At 41.2% G+C, this 14,368-nt stretch overlaps 1 protein-coding gene across 5 annotated transcripts in view; it reads left to right on the top strand.

Moving 5' to 3' along the window:
• ARHGEF6 (Rac/Cdc42 guanine nucleotide exchange factor 6) overlaps nucleotides 1–14,368 on the top strand; it is a 1,746,213-nt gene that overhangs the window by 1,571,082 nt on the left and 160,763 nt on the right. The gene's annotated exons all lie outside the window — the stretch shown is intronic.

The following is a 14,368-nucleotide window of genomic DNA, read 5'->3' as shown; positions in this document are numbered from 1 at the left end:
GGAAGTTAGGATTAGGGAGTCCACCTCCAAAAGGAGGCCAGTCACCAGTGGAGTCCCCTAGGGCATGTATTGGGTCTGCTCTGTGTTGCCGAAGTCAAGGCCAATGTCAAGGACCTCTGGCTTACCAGGTGTGTAGATGATTGCAAGCTAGGAGCAGTCATAGAAGCTTCCAAAAACATCTTACAGGAATGTCTAACATAGACAAATGACTGGTGCCAAAGTCACAGCTTAAAACTCAGTGCCAAGAAATGCGTAATAGTACCTTTTGTGAAGTCCACGACCCAGGAAAAGTACCTCATCATGCCTCTTAACCTCTTAGCTCAAAAAATCTGGGCAAAGCCTGATAGAATGGGGGGACTAAGGCCCAAAAATAGGGACAGATTAAATTGCTCTTATAAACTTAGAAAGTTGCTAGAATAACAGAATTTGTCTCAGCATGCATTTTTTCCTGAAGGATATGAAGTCTGAAATGCAAATGTTTATTATTTACTGACTTCAATTCTCAAATCATCCCAGTGATTTGCCAGAAAATCCCAAATTTTATGAGGAACAGACCAAAAATATGAGGCAGAAATCTGGGAATTCTGTGAAAATCTGGACAGTTGAGAGGTATTGTACCTCATTGATAAAACAGCCCTAAAAGCAAACACAGTATGACAGCCCCTTTGGTGTGTACCCGACCAGGGACATGCAGCAACTGGAATGTCCACAGAGATTCCTCACAAATAGAATACAGGGTGTAAACACAATGCTCTCTGCAAATTGCCTCAAAGCTATATCTCTGCCCTACAGGCTAAGAGGCTGTTTATGCCTAGCATACAAGTCATCCTTGGAACTGGCTCTTATAGACCTATTGCATATCCACAAAATGAACAGAAACTGAACTAGATCTAAGGATTTAAACTTTGCTCGTGACTTAAATAGGACATGTTGGAGGAACAGGTATGTATTTCAGAGAATTCCCATTCTCTGGAATGGACTTCCCATCCATGTGAAACAGAGCCCTTCCCTAATCCTATGCAACTGCAACCTTGTCCAGTAAATGGAAAGTAGGAAATTCTGCCCTTGTCTGACACATGTCTCTGATAGACAGATGCAGCCATTAACTCATGCCCTAACTGACATACACCTGTTAGCTAGGCTTATAAAGGCCCCATTGGTTGTTAGTCTAGTATACACCTATGAACCTGTGGTGGCCTAAGAAATTACAGACATTTCAGCACATAAATTAGTGATTGATAACAGCTGATATCCTTTGATAGTCCTCACAACAAGAGGTTCCCCAATTCAATTTTTGACAGGGGTACCTTCTTTGTGGAGTCTGTATGTCCTTCTCGTGCAAATGTAGGTTTTCTCTAGGGTCTGTGGTTTCCTCCCACACTCCAATGACATGCATTAGGTGGACTGGACATTAAACTGCCCACAGGAGTGTGTGTGTGTGTGTGTGTGTGTGTGTGTGTGTGTGTGTGTGTGTGTGTGCGCGTGTGTGCGCGCGTGTGTGCGCGTGTGCGTGTGTGATATGAAAGAACAACTAAGTCAGGGCTACCCACCTGGTGGTGTGAACATTTGCTGTATATGATTGTTACTCTTGAAGTGACACCCTTAACCCCCTGTGCAAAAATGGGAAAAACAGGGTTGTGGAGGGATGGATCCTTTGACTGTCATCTGTTTGCAATGATTACTACAGACTAGAACTTGTTAAATGGATTTCCTAACTCTGTTTCCTTTTATTAAAGTTTGTCACCCTCCCAGACATTTGAAACTTACAGTTGCTGTGGCAACCACATGCTGTTGGTTTGATGAGCCAATGATACAGTTTTACAGCCAAGTAGACTGGAAGGCCCCTCAGTCAGTTATACACTGTGTATCACCTTTTTAGTATTTTCTAATTTCAATGAACTGCAGTTAAAAAATTCTAAGTCATGTGAAGTTTGATTAACTAGAAAAGGAATATTCTGAGAGTTAACATTGAAGAACAAGACTGTGTAAAGTTGTCACCTTTTCAGTACCGGAAAAGTGGGAAGTAAGGGGACAAAGATATGACATCAATATTGCTGTGGCCAAAACTACAGAGGGTGTTGCCAAGTGTATGACACCACCATGGGTGTGCCTGGACTGTTTTTATTTATTTTTTTCTGAGTTAAATTATTTGTTTTTAGTAAGCTTGTAATGTACTTACAAGCGCATTGTATGTTGATCCCCTTTATATTTGATATACGTTGCTTACAAGTTGCTGTTCATGTTTTTTTTTTTTTTGTTTGTTTATTTTACAGTCACAGTTAAAAATTGTTTGGAGTAGGGACCTGAGTATTGGATGCTACTGTTTTGTATTCTGAGTTTCTGCTTGGTTACAGTTTCATACATAATGCTGTACACTACCTTTCATAATGTTAAACAAGTGGGTAATATGTGGAGCACTTGCTGATATCTTCAACAAGAAGCTCCACATTGTGGTTAAAAGTTATGTCATGCTTAGAAGTGATGTCACAGACTTGGTCACACCCTCTGTGGTCTAAGGTTAGCATGACCTTTGTTAAACGTGATGCAGCAAAGCATACAAGTAACTCACTTGACAACAGAATTCTGCAGTACATTAGAGTATAAATGATTAAGGAGAGGTGTGAGAAGGGGATTTTTTCTTAACCTTTCTTTGGAAAAGTGCTGCACAAGTCCTGGAATAGCTAGAGCAAAGGGAGCAACTGCCCCAGGCACAAAGTCTAAAAAGGATCTGTTCGTAGATACTGATTGGTTTATAGTGTAAGACTGGCATTCAGTATTTGAAAAACAAAATCACATTTGCAGTCAGGGCTGAAGAAGTGCTGTTTCAGAGCTTTGTGCACGGTATGTAGAATGTAACAATCCACTTTTGTTTTGGTTTGCTCCTCATCTCAGAGTAGAGGATTTATTTTCCTCATCTGTGGCAAATACTATCAGAAGGTTGTGATATATATGTTTATTTCATCAGATAAAAAACACCTCCTAGCTGATAAGTGGTAGGATTATGTGAAGGAATGTTAAACTTCACCTTAAGCCTAGCAACAAAAAGGGTAATTCTTTTAGTGAATTTTCCTTACAAGAGTGTGATTTTGTTAAACAGAGTGTCTCAAAGATAGTTACAAAGAAAATTATCTTCTTTGCAACCATGCAATAAAATTGTATGCCTGCAGTTAAGTTTTCATGAAGATGTTCCACAGGAGGAGGTGGACAAGGCACTTACTAGAAATAGACAAGGGCACAGGTGACCCACTAAGATGCAGTTAACAAATAGTGATAGCCCCAGTAATCACATAAAAGGCTCCAAACAAAAGGAGTGCAGCAAAAGTAGGCAAGAAGTAGGAAGAATACTTGCCAAGGGGCAAATGCTAAAAATTGGGGGGAAAACAGAGGCAGAGCACAATGCTGATTTAAATTTCACACTGAGCTAATCGAAGGAAGGACACTGAGGAGACTCGGAGCTATAATATTAAGTATCCTATTTTTTGTTTATTTTGTTCTTTATTTCTTTGTTATTTATAGCACTTTGTGTACTGTGTATTTTTCTAGCTAGTTTCACTGTGTGTGATGTATTAACTGGAAATTGTCCACTTTTATTAAGCATCTGTTGGGTTGTTTGTTTCTGATAACTTGTTGCAGTTAAACTCTTTTTTCTAGAGGCTCCTTTAGCTGTTTAAAACTTTCATTTAAAGGCTCACTGCTGCTTTTCAGCTGTGAGAAACATTTCTGCAGTTTGTACTAAGTAGTGGGGATATTTGTAGAATTTCCATATTCAGGCTTGTATTTGGGCCTAGTGTTTGGGGGGGCTGTGTGTCTGAGCACATATTCAGAGACATCTTGGTTTAGCCAAAGCCATCAGGCATTTCAGTAAGAGAGAATTGTTTGAGGTCATTGGCTGACTGAGGTCACCTGGACTACAGCTTAGACTAAGCACCTCATTGGTTCTTTTGAGATTTCTTTCTTAAAAGCTGTCTCAGGTTTCAACCTTCTGTTACCTAAGAAGTTCAGTTGTGGGAAAAAAAAAAATCATCTGCTTTTACTGTATTTGTGTTTCTTCCTACTTTATTTTGATTTTGCGTCATCTGAAAAGTACTCAATTGTATTTATTACTGCTTGGTGTAACTCATTCTAAGCCTTTTAGTTTAAGAACTTGGACTTCAGACCAGTTGTTTACATTAAGAAGGTTTGTGATCTGCACTGTAGTGGCAGAACAGGTAGCTTACATCCTTCTAAGTTGGGAACTGCTGATTGAGGGCTCAGTGTCTGTTATTCTAAAAGTGTATTAATTCTGTTTAAGCACTTGGGCTTCAGGCCAGTTATTTTACATTAAGAGGGTTCATGGTCTGCACTCTTGTGGGAGGAGAGGCTGGACTCTGCCCTTCTGAGCTGGGAATTTCTGGTTAAAGGCTTATAGTGTCTGCATATTTGAACTACTACTTACTGAAATTGGTACACCTTGTTTGCTGTAGCATAGACTAGATACAGGCCTGCTGAATCTAGCTTTGTTTGTATGCTTGTTGTTTGCTTGCTTGCTATTTCCCTGAAATGCTAATTCCACCTAAAATGCGGCTTTTCAGCGCTTCTGTGGATCCCTAGTGATACCTGCATTGCTTACTGTACTTATTTCTTTGTTTCACTTGAAAGAAAGTTACTGTTTGTCGTTTTGCATTTAAGTTACCTGTAACATATTGCATTTAAGTTACCTGGCACTTGCTCACTAAAGCAATTAGCACTAAAAAATTAAAAGCACTACACCCTCTCAAACTCCCCTTGAGTACCTTGTTCCCCATTGGCCCTTTTTTTCAATTATAAAGGAATTCCCAATACTATTCTAGCATGTCCATAGGTCAGTTGTCAATCTCCTCTCCGGTCCAGCTGGTGAATCTGGGAATCTTGAGGCAATGTTACAACTGCCTCTTGTATACAGACAACCCTCTCCTCCTCCCAACAAATTCCAACACATGAGAGATGCAACCATATAGCCAAACTGGAGGCTAAGCTCTCTCAACTCAGTACTGGCGTAACCAGTCAGGAGGAGAAGGAAACCACACTCACTACAATTCCAGTCTCACATAGACCTAACACGACAGCAAACCAAACACATAAACACACAAAAACATATTCGGAGGCTCTAAATAAAAATCTGCCTAAGCAGCAGAGACCTCCAAAGCACACACCCAAGCAACCGCTACCCCAAAACAAAACACATGCAACAAATAGCTCACAAAGCCAGTGTGCCGAACAGTCACAGCCCTTAAGGCTAAACAACACACCTGATACACTTGTAATAAGTGACTCTGTTGTCAGGCACACTGACTAACCGCTCACCAGGCTGAACAAGGAGAAGGTCACGGTGAGCTGCCTGTTGGGCGCTAGGATCCGCCACATAACACAAGCACTCAGGTCACTCCAAGGCAAGTGCAAATATGACTCTGTCATTGTCCATGCTGGTGTGAATGATCTGAGATGTACCTCCCTGGACTACATGAAAAGAGACATAGAGGAGCTGTCTGAGCATGTAACCCAGGCCGGTATGACCCTGACCTTGAGTAGCATCTTACCCTCACCAAGAATGATGCCACAATATGAAGACAAGATGATCAATTTCAACAATTGGCTTAAGTATTGGTGTCATTCAAAGGGGATCCAATGCCTGTCAGCCTGGGATGACATGCTCGACAAGCCACGATGCTTCGCTAGGGACGGCTTGCACCTGTCACCCCTGGGCTTTTGGATATTGGCAAAGGCTGTTGCTACCCCCATAGTGCCTTTTTTAGGCAAGGCTCAATAGACAAACCCACCTCCATAGGTATCACAAGGGATAAGAAACTAAGAGTAATGCTACTCAATGCCAGAAGTCTAAACCTGAAGATGCACGCACTCGAAACTCTCCTTAGCATAGAGAACATCGATATCTGTGCAGTAACAGAAACCTGGTTCAAGGCTCCCGAGAGCACCCCAGCACTACCAGGTTATACCTCATACCATGCTTTTCGGCCCCAAAACTTGGACCGAACCACAAAAGGGGGGGGTATCAATATTCGTCAAAGATACCCACACCTCCAGGTTGGTGGCACAGCGAAAGCATCAGAGACTATCCATGTGCAACTAACAGTGGGTAAAACTGCCTTCCAGTTTATAGCCTGCTACAGACCACCCTCCCAAACCCAGGAACCCCACTCGGCCTTCCTGAGAACACTGGAAAATATGAAGGTCTCTCCAAACACCATTATATTGGGCGACTTCAACTACCCAAGCATAGACTGGGAGCATTACTCTAGCTCCAACACCCTAGCCCAAAGGTTCCTAGAATTTATAAACTCAAATGCTATGGAACAACTTGTTACCACTCCCACAAGAGGGGAAAACATACTGGACCTGATTATCACCAACATGGGGACTCTATGCTCCAGACCAGAAGTGTATCCCTCACTGGTAAGATCAGACCATAAACTAATCTCACTGGATATTCACATCCCGACCCCACCCCCTGCCCAGAAAACCACAGTGAAAAACTTCTCTAAAGCAAATTTCACACTCCTCAAAACCGAGGTGGAATCCTTCAAAGCCCCCGGGCCTGTGGAAAATATAGCCCAGACTGCAGAATCCTTTATAAACACATTCTATGAACACCTTCAGGAATGCATGGATCATGCAATCCCAAATAAAACCAAGACCCAATCCTCCAAAGGCAGATGTCCTGTCTGGTGGACCCCAGCCATAAACAAACTATACAATAGAAGGAGGAAGCTACTACATGATAGAGCAAAATCCCAAAAAGGGAAGGCATCTCTGATCAGTATTAGTAAAAAACTACGGGCACTCATAAAATCGTCTAAGGCCAGCTTTGAGAGAAAAATTGCACAGGACACTAAGGATAATCACAATGCTTTCTTTAGTTATGTTAGGAACCTGGGTGGGAATTCCCAGATATGCTCAGAATTAGTCCAAAATGACAAAAAATACACTGAACCCACAGACATTGCCAACATCCTAGCTGACAGGTTCAGTGCAAACACCCCCCCCACCAAAAGGGCAAATATCTATCCCAGCAGAGTGCTGCCCCCCTGACATCTCAGATGCTCAGGTAAGAGCCACCCTCTCCAAAGCAAAAAACACAGCATCAGTGGGATCAGACGGTGTCCCGGGCTGCGTCCTACATGAACTCCAAGAAGAGCTAAACCCAAACATAAAACTACTGTTCAGTCTCAGCCTTACTACAGGATATGTACCCAAAGAGTGGCGTACAGCAACAGTGGTCCCTCTCCACAAAGGTGGTGCCTCAACGGATCCTGGAAACTATCGCCCCATAAGCCTGACTAGCTTGGTCTGCAAAGCTATGGAAAGGATCATCATGGACCTCATAAATAAAGATATTGGGGACCTACAGACACTGGATCCTACCCAGTTCGGCTTTGTTAACGGCAGATCCTGCCTCTTAAACCTGGTTGATTTCTTTGAAACAGTCACCAAGGCCATTGACGAGGGGAAGGTGGTCCACACAGCCTACCAGGACCTCGCAAAAGCCTTCGATACAATACCCCACTCGGGCATTATGGATAAGCTCACCAGCTTAAATATAAACCCCTATGTCACTAGATGGGTTGCAAACTGGCTCAAGGATAGAACCCACATGGTTAGAATTGCTGGAGCCATGTCAGACTCCAAACCAGTTACAAGTGGCATCCCACAAAGCTCAGTCCTGGGACCTCTCTTGTTCGGTATATATTTCTCGGAGGTACAGGCCAACACGGAAGGACTGTGGCTGACCAAGTTCGCAGATGACTGCAAACTGGGCACCATAATCGACTCTCCAACCGACACAAGCATCTTCCAAAAGGGCCTCATAGAAACAGACAACTGGTGCCAGAGCCATGGCCTCAAGCTAAACGCCAGAAAGTGTGTAGTCATCCCCTTCGGCAAAAACAAAGTGCCCACAAATTACCACATAGGTTGTAATCCATTAAGTACAGAAGAAGTAATTCGGGACCTGGGGACCCAAGTTGATAGCAATCTCTCATTTGACAACCACGTGGCCAAAGTGGTTAGAAAAACATTTTATATAGCCCACCTAATCATGAAGGGATTCACATCTAGATCAGGGGAGGTCATCATGCCTCTTTACTCATCCCTCATCAGGCCCATAATTGAGTACAATGCCCCTTTTGGGATGTACCTTACCAGACACCTGCAGCAACTGGAAAGACCCCAAAAGAAACCTCACCAAGAGGATCAAAGGGCTCAAACAGATGCCATATGCTGCCCGGTTAAAGAAACTCCAGCTCTACTCAGTGGCATACCGCCTGCTCAGAGGCGATCTGTGACTGATGTATAAAGCCATGTCCAACCCGGAATTAATGGACATGCTGCACCTCAGAAAATCCAAATCCCATCGAGCTATGCACTCGAGAGACTTGAACCTCAGCACTGAAATAAATAGGACATGCTGGAGGGACAGATTCATAACCCAGAGGCTCCCTTCAGTCTGGAATAAAATCCCAGTCCAGGTTAGGCAGAGTCCCCTCATTGACTCTCTTCAAGAGGAATCTTGATGAGTGGATGGGAGATCATAGGTTAACCCCGGGTATCACTTCTGTGTCACTGTTAGACAGAGTCACAGTATACTAACCTCAAAAAAGGGCATAGCAAAATTAATTTAAATTGGGTGGCGAAAGTCAAACGCACTCTGGCTAGGCTTATAAATGCCCTAGGGCAGATAGCCTAGTATGAACCTAAATATTTCACACACCATAGTCAGTAAGAAGTACTCTGACATAAACCTGTTAACCAAAGCAGGTAATAAAGAAAGGCAGGTCTTGGTTATTGGAAACTCACAGCCAGAGGTCTAAGGAAATTATTACCTAGAATTAATCAAGGATGTGTTACTGACGTCTTTACCAATCTGCAGAATATATGTTGTGCTAGAGGCCTTTCAGAACTCATTTAGGATTGCTCAGCATTATGTCATGCCTTATTATAGTATGCAGCACAAATCATGTTTGTTGAGCCCCACTTGAGCAGTGGAGAGGGTGTATTCTGTGATAGCTTACTTTCCTGAAGATCTGGGCCTGTATAAGAAATAATCTGACAGAGCAGTGATGTATCAGTAGCATTGTCACCTCACTGCAAGAGGTTCTCCAGTTTGATTCTCAGCTGGGGTGCCTTCTCTGTGGAGTCTGCATGTCCTCCCTGCATTCATGTGGGTTTCCTCCAGGTACTCCAGTTTCCTCCCATGTTATAAAGACATGCGTCGGGAACATTTCTCCCCAGGCCTCCACTGAAAATTGGCTTTGTTCCAAGTTAGACTTACAAGTGTTAAATAAATAAAATAAATTAAGTAAATAAATAAAATTGATGGGTGCTTCACAAGTAAATTTTGAGAATAATGTATTTGTAAGAGTGTCACGGTAATAACCCTATGGACAAATTTGTCTTTAAGTTTTACTGCTTGCTAAAAACAAATTTGACTTAAGTAACAGAGGCAACAGGAAATGTAGAAAATATATTACAGGAAAAAAAAAGAGTTTTGGAATATCCAGGAGCACTTTAAGATGTTTATTAACGAACACTCATAACTTAAATACAAGATCAGAGAGTCTGAAACTAGAATTATTGCTGAAGAATATGATGTGGTGTTCTAATTGGACACATCGTTAAGAAAAAATATACTGCTTTCATGTTCCTGGATTTTTAGGATATCACAAATGCAGAATAAGTAAGAATTGGGGAGGGCGATCTCAGTCGACATGGAATTTACATCATCTTCGGAATGCTGCAGAATATTTGAGTGTGAAATAGTGGCTGTATCTGCTGGCTTTAGAGGAGAAATGTGAATTGTGGTTGCCTTTGATAGGTCTCCTGGCATATTAGCTAAAGAAAAAAAACAGAAGTTTATGAAGAATTGCACACCTGTTTTAACAAAAGTTTATTAATAACAGCTTTTGATCTTAATCCTCTGATATTATATATCCATCTATGATGACAACACATTTTTGCCAGTTTTTTGTAGTTGCTGCACAGAACCATTTTGCACAAATTGTTTCAAAGAATACTAATGATGATAAGGAACTGGATTTAATTGTACTGTCTTCGAGCCCGTAGGTAATTGAGATCATGCATGTATATCTTGGGAAACGTAGGCAAAGAAAAATTACAATAATACTAAACTTGGAAAAGTTAGAAATTTCTATCGAGGAAATTATGTGCCGAAAAACAGAGAAATTGATGGATTAAAACAGCATAATTCTGCATGTAATAGGATTACTGAAGAGTAATGGAAAATATTCTATACTTTTATAAACTCCATCTTTGATACACATGTACCAACACCAACAGGTAAAGTATACTTTAATCTTGATTTTGATAAGTTTCCTCCCTGGTTCTTACAGAAGTTGGTAAAGTCTTAAGTCAAGGAAAATAATCACTATAAGATGCGTTTTTGATTTCTCTTCTAGAGAAAATAAACTGAGATGTAAAGAACCTTCTGAGACTTTGATATTTTGAGGCTTTTAATTAGAAAACCAAAAGCACAGTTTGAATTAACACTAGATGGTCACATTAAGGATAAAGTACAGTTGTGTAAGTAAAACTTAACATAACACTAGATGTTCAAATGATCACTGCTGCAGTAACCTTAGCTATATGTTTTATATCCTGCCAAGGATATAATAGCTGTCCAGCTTCTTCAACTTAAGGGCACTTTCCACAGGTCATTATTAATTCAGCAAAAGATGTATTAATTGAATAGGCCTTCCGCAAACACCAACTGCCGAAATTCACTTCAGTGAACTGTGGAATTTTTCCCATGGTTCGCAGACACTTAGCCCAGCAACCTTCCAGAACACACAATGGACTAAATCAAATCCACCCAGGTGGGGGGCTTCACTCCCCTAACTATATATACCAACTCCAAGATCGCACTACAGTGGCGAAAAGGACAAAGTTGAGGTGATGGCCAAGTGTTTGTTTTGCTGAAGTGAATTTCGGTGGCTGGTGTTCGCCGAAGACATATTCAGTGAATACTTCTTTATCAGAATTAAATATAGGCTCCTTTCCACAAACCCAAACTGTTAGGCAGCTCAAGCTGAGCTGCCTAAAAGACAAGTTTGGAGACAAAGCCCTTCAAAGTTTTCCTGCCAGCATAGAGTGAAGCTGAGCCCTGAAAGGAATGTGCTAAGAATAAATAAATAAATGTTCACACCCTGGCATTAAAAATACACTAAAACACAAGTGAGATGGAAGGAGGGAGCAGCTACTGCAGTTGCGATCATTTGAACATCTGCTGTTATGGTAAGTTTTTATCTTCCATAACTGTACTGTATTCTTCATATTGATCACTGCTACAGTAGCCTAAGCTATATGGGTAAACTACCATAGCTAATTACATTTGGGAGGTGGAAGGAGAAGAGTCCAGCATCTCCTCGTGAATGGTCCTAACAAAACTTGATCTGGACCTAAAAAAGGAATCAAGATTATAGTATTTTATAAAATTATGCACGGAGGACTAAGTAGCAACTTGTAGAATATTACTAGGGTACAACCCTTTCCAAAAAAAAAAAAAAAAAAACATAGGTGAAGCCAAGTTTCTGCTAGAGTGGGTTCAACACCCTGCCTCAAATAGTTTTTTTTGGGAAGTATAACAAAAGGTATAAGCCTTAGACAACACTTTGGATATAGTGTAGAAATGAACAATTGATCTAAATAGGCGAAAAATTTAGTTATGTCAGTATAGTACTGGAGTTGTCTGTGGACATTCAAGATATGGAGTATTCTTTCTCCCACATTTTTATGTTCCGGAAACAAAACTCGGAAATAGATTGTCAGGGTAAAGTAAACTTGGATACAACTTCAAGCATAAAGCAATTAGTTCTCAAAGAAACTTTGTCCATATGGAAAATGAGAAAGGGTTGACTCACCATAAGAGCTTGCAACTCAAGATATCTTTCTTTCAGAGGTCAGAGCAATCAGTAAAACTGTTTTCCATGCTAAGAACCTCACGTCAGCCAGATTAGCTAGTTCCAAGGTAGCAAGTGTTAGCTTTTCTAACACAAAATTAAGATCCCAATGAAGGGCCACTGGTTATCTTGGATGCCTGCTAATCAAAATTCCTTTCAAGAACATTTTGAAATGAAACTGCATTGGTAGAGGAGGATCCATGGGCAGACATGCTGAAATGGCTGAAAAATGAACCCTGATAAAGGAATAAGAAAGGCCATGGGATAGTAACTCAAAGAAATATTATAGAACCAGAGAACAAATAGCCCTGAATCAGTGCTTGTTATGTTGCTAGTGCCAACTAAAAACGTCTTCCATTTGCTAATATATGATTTTCTATAGCAGGCTTTCTTGCCTCCATTAGTACCTGCTGCAAGTTCTCAGTAAACAGGCGCCTAAAAGGAATTCCAACCTTATCATCCAGGCAGTCAGTTGAAGTTGATTGATGTCTAGGTGAATCACACATACCTGTTCTTGTGTGAGTAGATCCAGTCTGTAAGGAAGCTTGCGGTAATTGCCCTTGACCATTTCCAAAGGAAGGGGAGAACCATAGTTGCATGGGCCAGAAGGGAATAATCACAATGATCCTGGGGGGATTCCTTCTGAATCTTTGGAAGTACTCTGAATATTAATGCAAAGGGTGGGGAAGTATGCAGGAACATTCCTGTCCAAGGAAAAGAAAATGCAATGGTCTCCCAGGCCTTCTTGCATAGTCTTGGTAGAGAATCTTGCCAGTTGATTGTTCAGAGAGAGACAAGGAGGTCTACTTGGGGGAACTCCCCGCAGATGGATCAAATTCTGGAAGATCCCCTGATCTAGTTTTCATTCATGAGGGTCTGCTCTTGGCCTATTTAAGTTGTCGGCCAAAAATTTTGCTCTGACAGAATGTAGGATGCCTATAGAGTGAGAATGAGTTTTGAAGTGATATCCCAAGCTAATATGGCTTGTCTGCAGTACAGGTATGACCTGGTTTCCCCTTGCTTGTTGATGTACCACATGAGTCTGTAACCACCTGAAGAGGTCCCAAGGACGTAAGATGGTTCAAACAGTTGAATGACTTGATCAGGGCAGGTATTTCCTTGATATTTATGTGCTTGTATCTGGCCTTAGTGTCCCACACCCCCTTCATTTTTATCCCTCCTGAAACTGCTCCCCAGGCAAATTCTGAAGCATCTGTGGTGACTGACTGCTTTGAAACAAGGAGGGAAAAGGGGAGACATGAATTTAAGGACAGCTGCTGTCTCCACCTAAAGATTTATTTTCTGACAAAACACAGCACTGGGATTTGAAAAGATAAAGGGTGTTCATACTGGGACCAAAGAGGTTTCAGATACCACTGTATCTTTCTCATGTGGAGTCTTGCCAGGTGTATCACGAGAATCACTGATGTCATGTGACCCAAAATCCTGAGGTATTCCCTCAAAGTGACTGAAGTCTGAATGGAAAATATCAGAAGTAGATCTAGATAAAGATCTATTTTTCCTGTGGGGAAAAAAAGGTCTTTGAACGGTGGTGTTTAGTTGTCTTGTGAGAAGCAGTCAACAAAAAAAAAAAACTTTTTGAATGTTCTCTTGCAATTCCAGCTTGTGTAAGAGATCTGTCACCAAAGAGAGATTCCTGACACTTAAAAAAATAAGAAAAAAGACTGTGCAAAGATAAGCAAGTTGTTTAAATATGGGAAAATGTGGATACTCTGTAGCCTACAATGAGCTATAACTGACACTAGACACCTGGTGCTGTGGATAGTCCAGAGGGTGAGGCAGATAACTGATAATGTGATCCAGATACACAAAATGTTAAGAAACATCTGAAGTCTGGATGAATAAGGATGTGATGATAAACATCTTTTATTTCTAGTGTTGCTAGGAAACTTGGAGGAAGAAGACGTAACAGGTTTTGAAGTGACATCATTTTGAATTTGGGTTCTATCAGAAACAGGTTTAGGAAAGAAAGATCCAGAACTGGTCTCCAAGCATTTTCTTTCTTTGGCACTAGTAACATCTTTGAATAAAAACCCTTCCACACCTCAGAAGGAGGAACTGGTTCTATCACTCTTTGAGGCAGCATGTGATGAAGGACTGGTGGAAACAAAAGAGCCTGATCTGGAGGATGAGGAATGAACCCCTGGAAAGAAGAAAATTCCTTGCACTGCCATTTGTAACCTTGATAAATGATTTTCTGAAACAATATGATGCAGATTTTCTGGAAGAAAAAAGGGGCTAGTGTGGGAGGTGGTCTCAAGATCTCTTTGAATAGTCATTCATACTTGTTGAACTGTCATTGGTTTTGGGAGGTTTGAGACTTGGTTTTGGAACCCCCTTGCCATTTATCCTTAAATGTCTATTTAATTGTATTTTGTTGAGATTTCTTGTTTTTTTTG

Source organism: Protopterus annectens, chromosome 3.part0 (genome assembly GCF_019279795.1).
Source record: "Protopterus annectens isolate FY-2018-M chromosome 3.part0, PAN1.0, whole genome shotgun sequence".
NCBI lineage: Eukaryota > Metazoa > Chordata > Ceratodontiformes > Protopteridae > Protopterus > Protopterus annectens.
This window is presented reverse-complemented; position numbering and strand designations above follow the sequence as displayed.